Source organism: Choloepus didactylus, chromosome X (assembly GCF_015220235.1).
Source record: "Choloepus didactylus isolate mChoDid1 chromosome X, mChoDid1.pri, whole genome shotgun sequence".
NCBI classification, from domain to species: domain Eukaryota; kingdom Metazoa; phylum Chordata; class Mammalia; order Pilosa; family Megalonychidae; genus Choloepus; species Choloepus didactylus.
The window spans coordinates 38343415-38360392 of NC_051334.1; the positions used below are offsets into that span (position 1 = coordinate 38343415).

The 16978-nt window shown below is 40.8% G+C and overlaps 1 long non-coding RNA gene across 2 annotated transcripts; it reads right to left on the reverse strand.

The window, feature by feature from the left end:
- Positions 1 to 1441: 1441 nt before the first annotated feature.
- Positions 1442 to 11877, reverse strand: LOC119523408. Of its 2 annotated transcripts, none has more exons than XR_005214611.1 (4): positions 11568 to 11877; positions 9563 to 9843; positions 5630 to 5932; positions 1442 to 1503 (listed from the first exon to the last, which is right to left on the reverse strand). It is a non-coding gene; the product is annotated as an uncharacterized LOC119523408 (long non-coding RNA). The 2 variants fall into 2 exon arrangements; XR_005214612.1 differs by having other exon boundaries at positions 5630 to 5935.
- Between the last annotated feature and the right edge of the window lie 5101 nt (positions 11878 to 16978).

A 16978-nucleotide genomic window follows, 5' to 3' on the forward strand; every position in this document is an offset into this window, starting at 1 on the left:
TTCATTTGCCTCAAGATATTTCCTAATTTTCCTTGTAATTTCTTCTTTGACCCACTGGTTGTTTAAGAGTGCATTGTTTACTTTCCATGGGATAGAGAACAATAATATTTGAAGAAATAATGGATTAGAATTTTCTATAATTGAATAAAGACATTAATCATAATTTCCTAGATTAGTAAATAAAAAATAAATTGTTATGTAGAAACATCATAGTGGAGCTGCAAAATCCTAAAAGCAAAGAGAAAATTATAAATTAACCATGGAAAAAAGGACTGAGGGGAAAAATTGACTGAAAGCAGATTTATCATCAGCAACAATCATGCTAGAAGACAATTGTATACTGTCTTCATCTGTCAACCTCAATCTCAGCTAGATTCATGTTCAAGGTTAAGGCCAAAGACATTTTTAGAGAAACACAGAACGAGAGAATTGACTACTCATAGACTTTTGCTGAAAAATCTCTAAAGGATATACTTCGATAAGAAGGAATCTGAAACTTGAAGGAAGGAGTGGGATGCAAGAGGTAATGTGAGCTAAGATACTGATCAACATGGAGGTAATATCTAAATAAACAGTAACTACCAAAGAGCAACAATGATGATGAGTAATAGGAGGTTTAAAACATGGGACAACTGAATACTAAGCAATGAAAACATGGAAGATGGAAGGAGTGTGCTTGGAATTTGTGTTCCAAGCTCTTATCTTGTTCAAGAGGAGGGAAAATATACTAACTTTTTGGGTCAGGAATGTATGTTAAACATTTAAGGTTAACAATTAAAGAATAGAAATTCTTTTTTAGAAGAAAATTTTTAGACCAGAGGAGGGATAAAAAGGAAGCAATAAAAATATTAATTCAAGAAAAAAAATGTAAAGCAAGAGAAGGCATAGAAAAAAGAAAATGCAAAATAAAATGTTAGAAATAAGTGAAAATATACCAGTAACCCCAATAATATATATGAAATAAACACAAATGTTATAAAATAGTTTTTCACCTCAGATACTTTTAAACTACGGAACAACTCCTTAAATACTACACAAAAAGATTGAAAGTATAAGGATGAAGAAAAAAATACATACCAGGCAAAGAATAAGAAAAAGGAAGCGAGATGCCAATATTTATATCAAATGAAATATACATTGCTCCAGTTTGCTAATGCTGCCGTTATGCAAAATACCAGAAATGGATTGGCTTTTATAAAGGGGATTTATTTGGTCACAAATTTACAGTCCTAAGGCCATAAAAGTGTCCAAACTAAGGCATCAACAAGAGTATATCTTCACTGAAGAACAGCAAATGGCATCTGGAACACATGCCAGATGGGAAGGCATGTGGCTGGCATCTGCTGGTCCTTTGCTCCCAGGTTGTGTTGCTTTCAGCTTCTGATTTCAGTGGCTTTCTCTCTAAGCATCTGGGGCTCCTCTCTTAGCTTCTCCAGGGAAACTCTGGGCTTCATCTCTTAGGTTAGCATCTCCAAACATCCTTCTGTCTGCATCTCCAAGTATCTGTAAGCATCAGCAAGCATCTGGGTCTGTGTCAGCTCTTAGCTTCTCTCTTAAATACTCCAGTGAACTAATCAAGGCCCACCCTGAATGGGCAGGGCCACACTTCCATGGAAATAATCTAATCAAAAGTATCACCCACAGTTGGGTGAGTCACATCTCCATGGAAAAACTCAATCAAAAGTTTCCACCCTAATCAAAAGACTAATAAATTTGCCTCCACAAGATTGCATTAAAGAACATGGCTTTTTGGGGGACATAATATACCCAAACTGGCACATACATCAAGGCAAAAAAAAGCATTATTTGAGATTAGGTAACTCATTATCTAATAATAAAAAGGAAAAATATAACAATAATATGTAACAGCCATAAACTGGCATGTATCAAAGAATATATTTTTAAATTATATATGGTAAAAATCAACAATATTACATAGAAATATAAAGAACTCCACAAATAGTGGGGGATTTTTAACACATCTCTTTCTGAAACTCATAGCTGAAGAAGAGGAAAACTTAATAAGCATATAGAAGATTCAAAAAACACAATTAACAAATTTGATCTAATGGACATGCATAGAACTGAATCCAACAACCTGTGATTAGATATTCTACTCAAGCACACCTAAGCATACAAAAGTTGACTACGTACTTGATTATAAAAATTTCTCCAACAAATGTCAAGTAATACCTCATTACTATGCAAAAATTACTATATAGAAATAATTGTACTACCTTACATCATCTGTCATTTGACTTTTTTAGGGTTTATTCATGTATGCATGTGTACACACACCACACATGCTTGTATCTGGGGGGGGATGGATGAAGAGTGGGAGTTTTCTAGGGAGAAAATAAGTTTGATGTAAATATCAGAAAAGGTTATTTTTTTATTTGCTTGAGGTATTGTCTCCTATGAATTCACCATCCAGGTTTTGCTATTTCATTGTGTCATTGAGCTGTCATTCAGAAGGGTGGTGTCTAATTGGCAACATTTGTTCTCTGCATTATGAATGAAATTTGTGAGCTCTGTACTTGAAGTTTTGGTGGAAAGGATGAATTGTGGGGTAGTAGACAAAATAAGAGCTCTTAAAAATGTTTTTTCTTTTTTGTCAACATATTTAAACATTCTTATTAGTTTTGTAGTGTTATAAGAAAATAGTTGAAATGTAGAGAAACTCATTGCTTTATTAAAAATTACTGTGACTGTATTCCTGTGAACTTGACAGCATAAGAGAAGCTGTATTGGCAGTACGATGGCAAATAAATAATGAATTGAGTCTGGCCTCTCTCTATCATAGGCTGAGGTTTCCTACTTTTTCGTAGAAAGGTGTTGTTTTTGTCTCTTTTTACATCAAGCTCAAGACAAAATTCTATAGTTCTAAAGTGTATGAATGCTGCCTGGCATGTATGATGAGTTAAAGACTTAGGCCTGTCTTTTAAAAGTTGCAGCTGTTACATTTTCTAAGCAATATTATAATCGTAGATTACTAGGGCTTAGGATAAAATATATTGTTTACATGACTGAAAGCTAAAGACTTATTCTCCAAATCTATCCCATAACTGCATAAACTTTGGAGGCACTGATCAAATTTTAGGACATCAGAGCAGAGCTTATAGTGTCAATCACTACACGATATTGGGATATATAAGCCCATTATATTGGACTGAGTTGAGGATAGATCATGAAGAAAGACCTAAAATTGTACAGAAAATACATGTACAGAACAGATGAACTATCTGGTATTTTTTATACCAGAAATAATTATTAAACTATTTATCTATCTGTCCTCTATCTATCATCTCTCTATATATGATCTAGAAAATTAATCACAATTAGTTATAATGATGATTGTTGGATAGAGTGGGTGAAATTTTTGGTTAAAATAGTGACTATGAATTGCAAGGTCTCAAAATAATTTCTGAATCATCAAATAGGATGTGTTCAGGCCCTTCAATGTTAATACATTTCATGTATTCTGAATCTTGGAAAAATTGTTGATCCATGCCTAGAATAAAAGAAGCAATTGGAAAAGGGCAATGTTTATTGAATGCCTACTATGTGCTGGCACTGGGCCAGTCCCTTTGCAGACCTTATCTCAGCAAATTCACAGGTTAGTTTAGTGCAGTAGGCATAATTGTACCCATGTGACAGATGTGAGACAGACTGGGTGACACTCACTAATTTCCCCAAGGTCACCTAGCTGGTGAGTGACATCTCAGGATTTGATGCTATGTATCTTTTATTCCAAAGCTTATGTCTTTCCCACCACACATCACTTTGATATGTTCAATCAGCTGTACTTTGAATCAAGAGTTGAATTCATTGGAAGGTATATTTTTGTATTAACACAAGAATCCTCACCTACCTTGAAAAAGAAAGCTAATATGGTCGAATCCCTCAAGTGTCAGAAGCAGCTCCATTCTCTCATATTTTGAAGAATGCATAACCAGTTCCATACAATTGCATGTAACAAACCATCACATGCAAAAAGTCCAAATCTTATGTCTTAGTTTGCAGCAAATGAGCTCACCCATTTCTTCCCTCTTTAACTAGTATTTATTGTCTATTGTGTGCTTGGTATTGCATTAGGTTTTAGAGAAGATAAAAAGCACTAGAAGATAAAGCCTCTATCATGAAAAATCGTATAATTCAGCTGGAGAAAAGTGATATACAAATATACCCTTGAAAAGAAAACAACTTTAGAATGATTCTAAAATGATATATAAACAAATATGAGACAGTGTATTATGGATTTCAGAAATCAAGGAAAGGGAAATGTCACTATAAAAACCCATTAATATGGCAAGGCTTAACTAGGAAGTAGAGCTGTAAAGGCTTGAAGAAGAGTGATCCATGACCCAGAAATTACCAACAAATATTTCTGTGGTGGATTGAACTGTGTAACCCTAGCTTGGACATGTTCTTGGTCTTGGTATGAATTCCGGTGGGTGTGGACCAATCATAAATAGGATCTCTTGAAGATGTTACTTCAGTTAAGATGTGGCTCAGTTGAATCAGGTTGGGCTTTAATCGAGATGACTGGAGTCATTATAAGCAGAATGAAACTCAGACATAAAGAGAGAAAGGCACAGAAAGAAGCTAGAAGTCACCAGAACCTGGAGGAGAAAGAAGACATCTCCATGTGACAGAAAGGCCAGCAGCTGGACCCAAAGTGCCTTGGTCTTTAGGGAGAAAGCATCATCTTGAAGATGACTCGATTTTGGACTTCTCTTAGCCTGAAAACCATGAGCCAATAAATTCCTGCTGTTTAAGCCAACCCATTGTATGGTATTTGTTTTAGCAGCTGGGAAACAAATACAAACCTCCAAAAGAAGTTTCCAGAACATTTCAGAGCTCTGCCATTTCTAAGTTTGTTTCTAAGCTGCTCTTTCATAGCTTTTGTTATTTTTTTTAATCTCATTTACCTTACTAAATATACCTCACTTTGAGTGGTATATTTAGTAAGTGTCAAAAAGGGAGATGTATTCATAGTTTCCCTTTGTGGGTAAGACCAGAAAAGACCAGGGGAGCCCACTAAGTGGCTGCAGGAAGGTCATGGGGTACTAAGGTGAATTAAGCCTGTAAAAATCTCAGAAATACCCAATGATGTCTTCTATCTATAGGAATAGAGATTCACTCTGGGTGGGTGGGTGGGGAACTTACTGGAAATGGAATCCAAATTGAGCAAACCAGAAACATTGGTGGGAGAGAGAAAGTTCACGTACTGGCCAGAAGAGGTCCTACCCAGAACCCTTCTCCTAAAAGTACAGGAAAGCCCATCTCATTTAAACATTAGCAATAGAAAAAAAATTGGGATCAAACCCTTTACAAAGACATTATAAGGAAATAGCATCAGATAACATGCCAACAGATAATGAGGGCATAGCAGAAAAAATATGACCAAAAATGAGACCTATTATGTAAACAGGTAAATGAGATAAAAAAAAATAATAAAAGCTATGAAAGAGCAGCTTAGAAACAAACTTAGAAATGGCAGAGCTCTGAAATGTTCGGGAAACTTTCTTTTTGCTTCCAGCCCCCGGCACTGTTTTGGCTTCTTCTGGATGGGGGCGGGGTGGGGAGCGACGGGGCCAGAGAAAACTGCAGTAGAGGCAGTTATTACTTGTGTGATGATGGGGAGTAACGCTGGCATCTTCTGGCCCCTTTAGGAGCTGAGTGTCTTGCACAACCAGCGATCATTCTTCGCTTACATCCTGTAGCTACTGATGCTCTCTCCACCGCTTCTGGCAGCTTCTCCCTTTCTCCTTTGTTATTTCATGGGCCAGCACCTTTAGACCCACCCCCCAGTGCTGACTGAGGAATTGGCAGGTTCTTCTGACACAAGCGGGCTCAGCAGCTCTCCCCGCTCCGCAGAGGTGATGATTTGCCCTGGAGTCACCAGGCCCCTCTTGTCAGTGCAGACACCCTGCTGACAGAGGGACAGACAGAATGTTGGCAATAGGCACGTCTGATGTCAGAAACCCTACGTGGGGTTTGTTTCTGAGCACACAGTCTGAACAGAGAGGAAGGGTGGACAAAGAGGGAAATTAGGAATAAAATGGCTGGGAGGATTATAAGATTGACTTTACTCTAGCTGCCACTGTCAGCTGCTTGGGGAATCTGTGCCCAGGCCTCAGCTAGAGCTGGGGAGAAGTTAAAGAACAATGGCTAATAAGAAACACAGTTCCCCCTCCTTCTACAGACAACTGCTGCTCTCTCTTGCTGGAATGGATTTCGCCAAGCGAGTCAGTATTGACTCTCATCATTTACATCTCCATTAAATATTAATTTGATATCCTGTAAAGTGTTCATTACTTGAAAATCTGGCCTGGATTCTGTGAGACGCTGTTCTGATTTGCTCTCCTCTGGTTTGGGCCCCTGATCTCTTTGGGATGTCATCACCAAAGGCTGTTGGGCTCGGGGCTCAGATCCAGTGCATGATGCAAGCTCAGAAGCAAGGGAGCCCCTCACTGCCCACCAGTGTGTTTGATGGTTATTACTTGTGTGATGATGGGGAGTAACGCACATTATGTAGCTTCTCAGGGCTCTGCTGGTGAATTACAGATCACTCTGTCCTTTAGTCTGTTAGCACATCCATAAATTACTGCACAGCCTGGGCAGAGCTCATATGGAAAACCACCATTTAAAAGAATCTTTTTCTAGTGTCTTTAATTTTGGGACTACAAATCAATTAGGTTACCAGTTATCATAAACACTTAACGAGTTGAGAAACAGAAACTATGTCCATTTTGTGGATGAAGAAGAAGAATTGGGGACAATCAGTGATGGATGTGGAAATGGGCTCAGGGTTTGGCAAAGATCCGCTCTGCCCAGTGGCAGTTTATTGTCACACACTTTGTCAGGCACATTAAGGGAAAACTTGGGTTGGGTTCTATGGAGATATTTGCAAATTGAGAGAGATCCTTCAGTGTATTAGTATACTGCTTTTAGCTGCATGTAACTAAACACAAAACTAAAATAGCTCCCATGCTAAGGATTCTTCTTTAACAAGCCAAGAAGGCCAGATGTAGGTGATATTGGGGTTGGGTCAGTGGCTCCACAATGGCATCTAGGACACAGGCTCCTGCCATCATTCTGCTTTGCCCTCTTCTGGGTGTTAGCTAGGTCTGTTTCCTCATGGTTGCAAAATGGCTGCCATGATTCCAAGCATTTAATGCAAACACAACAATGCCCAACTGAAGAAGAGAGGTGCTTCTACCCATGAGGGGTTTCTTATCAGGGAAGAAGACATCCCCAGAAATGCCTTCCTCAGTTCTCATTGGTCAGAATGGGGTCACATGTCCATGCTTTAGCTGCAGGGGAGTCTGAAAAACAAGAAGCTGGCATTTTCAATCTCTGGGATGGGAGGTTCTCAGCCTTCAAGAAAGGAGAAGGGAAATAGCCTTTGCACTGATAACCAACAGTGTCTGTAACTTGTATTGAGTTCGTACCACATGCCTGGTGCTCTGATAGGCACCTTCACACATACTACGTTATTTACATAATTAAGCTTTAATAAACTTAGAATGGCTAATAATTTACCTTTTGAAGTCTCAGAAACCACCTGTTCATCTATTTATAGCCCTAGAGTTGCTCATTGGTAAATAAGAATACTGTCCAACTAACTCTAATATCCAAGTGAATGGAAAATCAGTGAAACTTAAATAGAAAGATGAAAAAATGCTATCAACATGGGTTCAAACAATCTGGATTATTGGGACTTAGTTTTTTTTGTTTTGAACAAAGACTTAACCTAAGAATGAGACTGAACGGCCACACCAAACCTCCAAAGTAAAAGCACACATAATTCTGGTTCTTCCAAGTTGGGAAAGAATCAAAATTGGCCACAGATATAGACTTACATTAAGGAATGGCTCAGAAATGAAGGGCCCCCAATACTGCTGTGATCCATCCTACTAGCCGAGGTAGTAGACCCCATTGGCTGGGCTTATTCATTTGAACCTAATGAGAATACATTACCATTCACCTATGTTCTGCATTGGAGTTTCTGTCAATAAGTAATCTCATCTCTCCAGATGTTTCACTTGCTATAACAAAGTCGCTGCCACAAACAATAACACACAGATGTTCCCTTTGAAAAGCAGATTAAAAACACTTTCGTTAATGTTTTCAAACTAGCAAATGAATTGGGAAGACTATGGATACAAAATTGGCTTCAGGAATATTTGTTTGAAACTGGGTTTTTAAAAATTTAATCGACTATAACCTCTTTGGGTAAGATGAATCAAAATTCAACAAGTAAAGTAAAAATAAACTTGATATATTTTCTTACATAAGATTCAAGTGGTTAGAGATTATGGAATTTTCTCTTTTCACAGACAGAATTTATTTCTGTTTGCTCCATTTTCTTTTTCTTCTATCCTCTATTGCCTTTATTGTACTTTCCATGGGGTCTATTCTTGGGTTCCTTGGATTCTTCACTTCTGAAATTATTTTTTCTTGATTTGCTAATTCTCTCCTAAGACCTGAAAGCTCTTTTCACATTCTCCCTTATCCCAACAGGCTAGGGATTGAAAGAAAAGGAACCAGCACCAAAGGCTGCTTCTCTGTTTTCTCAGGTTGGTCTAGGTGGTCCATGAGGGAGGAAAAAGAAGGAACCACATTTTCTGATGCACCAGCCCGACAGAAGTCTGTGGAAACTGATTCACTATGTTGGCGGCTGAATTCTATTCCCTGAGCAGCCAGGCCATGACATAAGGCTGAGTATGGAGCCTTCAGTAAAGCCACCCAAGCCCCAGATGAGTTTGGGTTTGGCCCTGTGTGATCATGGCCGTGTCCTCCTCTTGTGCAGCCAGCCCCCCAGACCTCCCCTCACTCCGCTGTAGCCTCAGAAGGACTCTACAAGGGGGGAAGCCCAGTGATGGCTGCTGCCATTAGAGAAAACACATTCTTGCTCACACATCCTCTCTCCCTGGTCCAGCATCCTCACGGCAGAGAGGAAGGGTGAGGAGGGCCACTCAGTCACTCTGTCATCACCTTTCAGAGCTGTTGCTGTGCTATCTGGTCACTCAGCGGGTGGCTTTCTGTCTTAAGCTATTTTATTTGTGAAGGCTGATTTTAGGACCTCCCAGGCTCTCGGTACCACACTAATTTTTTTTTTTCCTCTTTCTCTAGACAGATTTGCAAAGGCGCAAGGGAGGTTGCATGTCATAGAAGATGAAATGTTTTCTCCTGAATGTTAGAAACCAAAATCACTCTAGGTATTTCAAACAGAGGGAGGTTAATACCAGAAGCTGGTTACATCGGTGATAGAAGAGTAAGAAGCCAGAGTGGGGGACAATGAGGCGCCTAGAGATTAGCCACGGCAGGAAGTTGCTAATTCCCTTAGGACTGAGGGTACATGGGGAGGAGGTGATGTTACCAGAGGCCAGAAGTTGGGGCTACATGGCAAGAGCTAGAAACATGGTGAAGGCTGCCAGGTGGGTGCTGGAACAATGATAGTAGGGACTATCAAGCAGGGGCTGGTATTAGTTATCGATTGCTGCCAAACAAATTATCCCCTAATACAGCAGCCATTCATGCAAACATTGGTTACCTTACAGTGTCTGTGGATCAGGCATCCAGACACAGCTGAGCTCAGTGGCTCCAGCTGGGCCTTGGGTCTCTCTCATGAAGCTGTAGTCAAGGCATCACCTGGGGCTGCCATCATCTCAAGGTTCAACTGAAGGAGGATCTGCTTCCAAGCACACTCATGTGGCTCTTGGCCAACTTCAAGTCTTCACCAGATGTTGACCAAAGACATCACTTCCTTGCCATGTGGGCTTCTCCATGGGGAAACTGACAACATGGCAGCTGGCTACCCCTAGAAGGAGGGCTCTGAGAGAGAGAGAGAGAGCACATAGCACATGAGAAAGGGTGAGCAAGATGGAAATCACAGTCTTTTTTGTAATCTAATCTCAGAAGTGACATCGAGACATTTGAGCCATATTCTATTCATAGGAAGGGAGCTGCAAGGTACAGTCCACACTCAAGGGGCGGGGATCACATAATAGGGTAACTACCAGGAGGGGCCATGTTAGAAGCTGCCTGCCACAGAGCTGGATCCACAGAGGCAGAGGGGGCTCCAGGTTTGGGGGGCCTGAAGTTTATGCAATCTGGAGGAGCCCTTTATAAGAAAAAAGAATGCAAAATAATAAATGCAAAATTACATACAGGTGCATCAACTGGTAACTTTGTAAACAAAATGGAATGGGGAATACCCATACAATGGAATACTATTTGGCAATAAAAAGGAATGCTACAACATGGCTGAACCCCAAAATCATACACAGTGAAAGAAGCCAGTCACAGAAGGCCACATATTGTGTGCTTCCATTTATATGAAATATCCAGTACAGGCAAATCCATAGAGACAGAAAGTAGATGAGTGGTTTCTTAGGACTGGGGTTGGGAGCCAGGATTGACTGTAAACAGACACAAGGAAATTTTGGGGGCAATGGAAATGGCTCTAAAATTGTACTTTGGTGATGGTTGCACAACTCTATGAATTTACTATATATAATTGAACTGTTCATTACAATGGGCAAATTTTCTGGTACAAAAATTATATATCTCAATAAAGCTGTTAAAAAATTACACACACAGGGCATTGAAAGGGTCTTGTGCGAATGAGGGGCCCTGGAGCTTAAGCTTCATGAACTTTCAAGGACATTTGTCTCTTGTGGAGGAACAGCTACTCCCAGAGATGCTGTCTGAGGCAGAGAGAGCCTGGCTTCTGCTCTCCTTCCTCCTTCCACTCTTCCACCTGGGCCTCCCATGGACAAAATCTGCCCAGAAGCCAGGGAAATGGAGAGCCCCATGATACAAATGGGAGGATACGAAAGGCTGGGAATGGATCTGAGGGAAAATAGGCAAACGGCTGTCCCATGGGCTAAATCCTGCAGTGGTGCCTCCATATCCTAATGTCAAGACCCCTCAGAACAACCCTACCTACCTTTTGCTGTTGGGACATGACTTGAGAGGAACTTCTGAGAGGGCCTGTGTTTCTGAAGGAAGGCCTAAGCTGTTGGTTATTGGTTATCAAAAATTATCAGGCACTGACTCCGTCAGCCTGTCATTCGTTATCTGGCCACCTGAAGGCTCAAAATCATTTATTTGTAGATATAAACATACTAGGAGATGGAAAGCAGGCTTTGGGTGGGTAGGAGGAGCAGAAGGAGGAGGTAATTCCATAGAAGAAGGATATTGAATGTGTTAAGTATTCAATATTGACTGTATTGTGCTGACAGCTTTTGTTATTTAATTCTTGCAGCCAATGGGTGGAAACAGCCCTGAGTGTAGGCAATAGCAGGCTGCATTCTTTGTGGAGAAATTAAAAACAATAATAAAGCTGACTAAAAGTTGGTCTTTTTGTTATTATCAACATATCGACTAAAAAATGCCACTGACGAAAGTCTCCCCCACCCCAAATCGCTTATTGGTATAAGTTCTAAAATTGTTGAGGTTCCTATTGCGTTTTAAATAATATTTATGTGAGCTTCAAATAGGCACATTTTTATTACTTACTCATTATTAAACTTTGCTTTCTGCAAAGAACTCACCGTTATGCGATAGGCTGCTGACGCACACAGACTCAGCCCCACACCTTCAATTCTAGAGTAAGTTTCCGGTAGTTCAGAATCGCTCGGGCTTGCTTTGGTGCAGTTTGTGTCGCTAGCCCCTGTGGTCCTACACTTCCTGCTTTTAAACAGTCGATACCAAAGCACAATGATAGTGCAGAAACTGTGAAAATGGACAAACCGAACTTGAGATGCTTCAATCTGTCATTCTGTGTGCGAATCATTCTTTGAACCTTGTGGCGTTTGCTCCATCAGAAAGCATTTCTTCATGTGGTTTCCCCCTCCATTAAAAATGCATTACTATCAATGAAAAAGTATCAATCTGTTACCTTGTTAGTAAAATAAAGTCAAATATTTTTATTTTCTTTTACTTTTTTTTTTTTACTAGCATGAAAGGTCAATAAAAGGAAAACTTCATTGTCTCTGGTTCTTTGTGGGCCATTATAATCATTTAATTTCATGATTATTACTGAAAAAGATTTTGTCGTTTGGAGGGGGGTTGTTAAAAATAATTCCTTCTGTGTGTCAGATATGTTAGGTATGCTGCTGCTTATGACTAAAAAATAGTATTCCCACAAATAAGGAAACTGAGGCTTAAAGACGTTAAATTTGCTTAAATTCACATAACTATTAAGTCATAGGCCAAGGCTTCAAACCAGTAACATCAAATATTGTACAGTTGATACATAGGGCTTAGGCTTTACAAATATGAACCCACACTAGTAACAACCACCAGGTGAGTAGATATTATCATGATCCCCCTTTTACAGGTGAAGGAATAGAAGTGCGGAGAGGTTAAATGACTTGCCCAAGGCCCCACCGATAGTAAATGGTGGAGGAAAGATTTGAACCCTGGTGGTATTCTCCCCATACTGCATGTGGAAGAGTCACACTAGGCATCATCATCAATTGATGTCTACTTCTTGTGGCCATGAGCATTACCCGTGTCAACTGCAGCTGAGTAACTTAGACCCACTTCCGTCTGCACGGTCCTCTCCCATCTAGACAGGAAATCTCCCAGCAGACGCCTGTGGATGATTTCTAAGTGCACAAATCGCACTATGCTCTGAATTCACTCAGCTTAATTGTTTACCAAAGACTTTGAGTAGGGAAGGATGCAGAAAAAGTCTGACTCTCTAAAAATAGGGTCCTTGGTTTTCGAAGATATGTTTATCTGCTGCAGATGGAGGAGGAAGAAAACGGCATGTTGCTTCCACCACAGATAATACGGGCCCACAACACTAGATGGCAAAATGGTGCTATGTTACCAGGCTGTGATCTGAAAAAGCCTCGTGTAAAAGTCTTCCAAAAAAAAAAAAAAAAAAAAAAAATCCAAATCCACTGGGTTGTCATTTTTAAAAATTATTTATTTTCGGAAAACAAAGTTCAGTATGAAATTAATAACTGGATTTAAAAAATCATTATTTAAAAATGTGCTATTTTGAATTGTCCCAGTCTCCCAGGCTCTATCAAGTAGGTAAATAATATGTCTCTTTGCCTAATGGCCAGCTGGTCAAAAGCTAGCTCCTAATTGATCAGATAAAAACGGGAGGATAACAGAAGATAATGGAGATAGTATGAAATGTACTTTCAAAAGCTGCATGTTAACATAAATGTGACATAAATGTGACAAATGTACATGGCACAGATGTCATCTGTCACGGCCTCTTCTCTGTTTAAATAAACTTAAGAAGCAAATAACACATTGGACACACTGCTGCTCATTTCATTTGTTCAAAAATAAGCACCTCTATGAACACAGAATACAGAAAGAAGTCTATTCTGGCATTTAAGAAATCTGTGTTCCAGAGGGGGACAAAAGACAAATGCACCAATACTGTCAACCATTAGACCCTGAATCATTCATTCTCCAGAGCTTCTCAGTGAGAGCTGCCGGGTCACCCCTACCTTCCCCCATCCCTGTAAGCTTCAAGACCACCCAGGGTCCTGACCAGGGCAGGCAGCACATCAACATATCAAGACTGGGCCCCGTCCACCAGGGGCTCAGAACTGAGTTTTCATGTTGCTCTCTGACTTGCCTTGGCAAAGCAAATCTAGCACATTGCCTGTCTTATCGGAGGTGCAGAAGAATGGGTAACAGGAGGGAGGGAAGAGTTGTGTTGTATAGACACAGGGGAAACTGGATCCAAGAAGGTTTCTAGAACTTTGCCACTAGCAGTGAAGAGACGGTGAAATTTCAGTCATGGAGTATCAGGGGCACAGGCAGAGAATTCTGTCCTGATCAAGGAACCTGGCCTGGTTGGACCAGTGGTTCTCGAAGTATGGTCTGCCCAGTTGTGTCAACATCCTTGGGAACTTGTTAGAGATACAAAGTCTGGGTCCCACCCCAGAACTGCTGATGAGAAACTGGCAGTAAGGCCCAGCAACCTGCACTTTAACAAGCCCTCCAGGGGATTCTGATGCACTATCATGGTTAAGGACCACTGGGTTAGAGTATGCCCCCTGCCAGGGAGGGTTGATAGGTGAAGTATGCAGGGTTACCGCTTGAAGGACCTTGTGCTAAGGAGATGTTGTTGTTGTTTGTTTGTTTTATCTTATGGGCAATATGGGAGCCACTGGGGCTGGGGGATTCTAAGCAGGGAAGTGACCAAAACAGTTCTGTACTTCAAATCCATCACTCCCATGGTGGTGTGGAGAAGGATCTGGAAGGAGAGAAGACATCCTCCTTTTGGGCATCTTCTCTAGCCTTCTTCTGCTTCTACCACAAAGCTCTGCCCTGGTTCACTTCTTTTTCTACAGCCTGTCTCCCAGGGATCTCACCCCTCTCCTAGTGTCAGCCATCCCTCCTGGCAGGTGACTACCAAATCTACCTCTTCTGTCTGTATCTTTGTGCCAGGTAGCCCTGCAGGACATCCTAGATATCTAACCACCACCTCACACTCAGCACAGCTAGATCCAAACCTGGCATCCACAGACCAGAGTTTCCTTTCCTGGTTTCTCAACTTCTGTTAATGGTATGACTCTCCACACTGCCATTCCGGCTACAACTTCCCTTGGGGTCATCCACAAAGCATCCAATTAATCACTTCCTACTCTGCAGCGTTCCAGGAATCCTTGGCACATGCTTTTATTCCAACACATTGACATGTGTGTCAGTGTCTGAGTATGAGCACCTTAAAGGAAGGAGAATCCCAACCCATGAATACCGAGGGAGAAGGACAGATTAGCAAAAAGTGGAGAGAGTGCTGCAGGGCCAGCTAGTACAGGGGCTGCAAAAAAAAACCCCATAGATGGTCCCTGGTAAACATCTGAAGCATGTGCCAGTTGGTATATATTACATCCCCCAGAAAAAGCCATATTCTTTTATCCAATCTTGTGGGATATTTGGATTAGGTTGTTTCCATGGAGATGTGACTCACCCAACTGTAGGTGATAATTTTGATTATATTATTTCCATGGAGGTGTGGCCTCACCCATTCAGTGTGGGTCTTGACTAGTTTTCTGGAGCCCTATAAGAGCTCAGACAGAAGGAGCTTGGTGCTGCAGCCGAGACATTTTGGAGATGGCCGTTGAAAGCCGAGTTTTGCTGACGCTTTGGAGATGCTAGCCCAGAGTTTGCTCCAGAGAAGCTAAAAGAACACCCCCAGGCACTTAGAGAGAAACGCCCTGGGAGATAGAACCAAGAATGCACAGGAGCTGAGGAGCTGGAAACCAACCTGGGATCATCAGATGCCAGCCACGAGACTTCCCAGCTAACAGGTTTTCCAGATGACACTGGCATTCATTCAGTGAACATATATTTGCGTTGATGCCTTCATTTGGACATTTTCATGGCCTTCAGACTATAAATTTGCAACCAAATAAACCCTCTTTATAAAAGCCAATCCACTTCTGGTATTTTGCATAACGGCAGCATTAGCAAACTGGAACAAAGCATGTGCAGCTGAGTGGTATGAAGGAAAGATTGGTTATGCGGTTGTGGAATTAGGTTACAATAAATTACAGAGGGTGTGGATATTGAAGCAAAAGCAGCAATCAAGAAGATTAGGGAAGAAAGGAGGGGAGATGGGCTAGCATTTCATAGAAGGAAGGTAAAGGGAAGGGTTTTTTGAGGGTATTTTATTTTGGTTGGAGGATTGTTTGTCTTTAAAGGTAGGGGAGACTTGAATATGCAGTTCAAGGAAAAGTAAAAAAAAATCAGTGGAGTATGAAAGACTTGGGATGACAGAGAAGAAGCAAGAGAGAGCTCAAAAATCAGGAGGAATGGAAGAGATCATGGACACAGTGGAAGAGAGGCTGGTCTGGGAGCAGAGGATTCCGCTCAAAGGCTTCAGCAGGTGTGCCACATTTAGGGTTTCTGAGCCTGTCATCCTTGAGATTGATGAGGAGAAGGTAGATATAGAGATGTTGAAGTTGGAGGGGAAGAAAGTTGGGAAGTTCACATGGATGTCTGTGATAGCGAAGAGAGATAAGTGGGGGCAGGAAGGGGTTGGGGGCTTTGGAGAGAGATGGAAAATGATTGGAACATACACGCAGAAATTGATAGGCAGACAGCAAGAATTCCCAAACACGAGCTTCCCAGATTTTTCCATGCTTATCCCACTGTCTGTATTCCTTTCTCTCCCTTCTCTGCCTGTTGAAAGCCTTCTCATCTTTAAGCCCCAGGTCAAAAGTCACTTTCTCTCTGAAATCTTTCCTGACTACCTCCCTCACCCCTCTGGAGGCAAAGCTGTTCTCAATAATAATATTTATATAGTGCTTTACAGCTTAAAAGCAATTACACATACCTTTTCTTACATATATTATCTTAATTAACCACTGTCTCCTCTGTAGTTGAATAGCACTCTGTTCATTATAGGAATTTAACGTTCTATCACTTTGCATTCCGCAGAATCTTCTAGATGTTTTGTTTTATCTACTAGACAGTGAGTTTCTTAAAAGCTAGGGCCAAACCTGACTCACCTTTGTAACCCTGAGCCTAGCCTAGCCCTGTCCCATATTAGAAACACAAAGACATGGTTTGAATTCAATGAACGAATGTATTTAAAATCCATGCTTAAAACAAGCCTGCTTAAGTTAGATGACAGTTTGTCCTTATCCCCCATTAGTCATATTTTCTTCTGAATAGTTCATTCTATGTTTTTCCTCAGAAAATGTATTTTTATCCTTTTGATCTCAAAGTGATCTTGTTCAGACTTCTCAAAATTATTCTTATACCTTTAAAGTTATGGAGCCAGAAATGGCCCCAGTGAGTTCTGAACCATCGATGTTTCATTATTCCTGTTTGGCACAGGTATGGGGTTGACTTTCAACCTCTTTTCCATCCAGTTACTAAAAAACATAACACAAAGAGGTTCTTGCCCCTAAATGAAGTTAGCTTTCCCCTTCATGGTTAAGTAGTGAGGGCTTCTGTCTTGAAAGGCCTAGTAAAA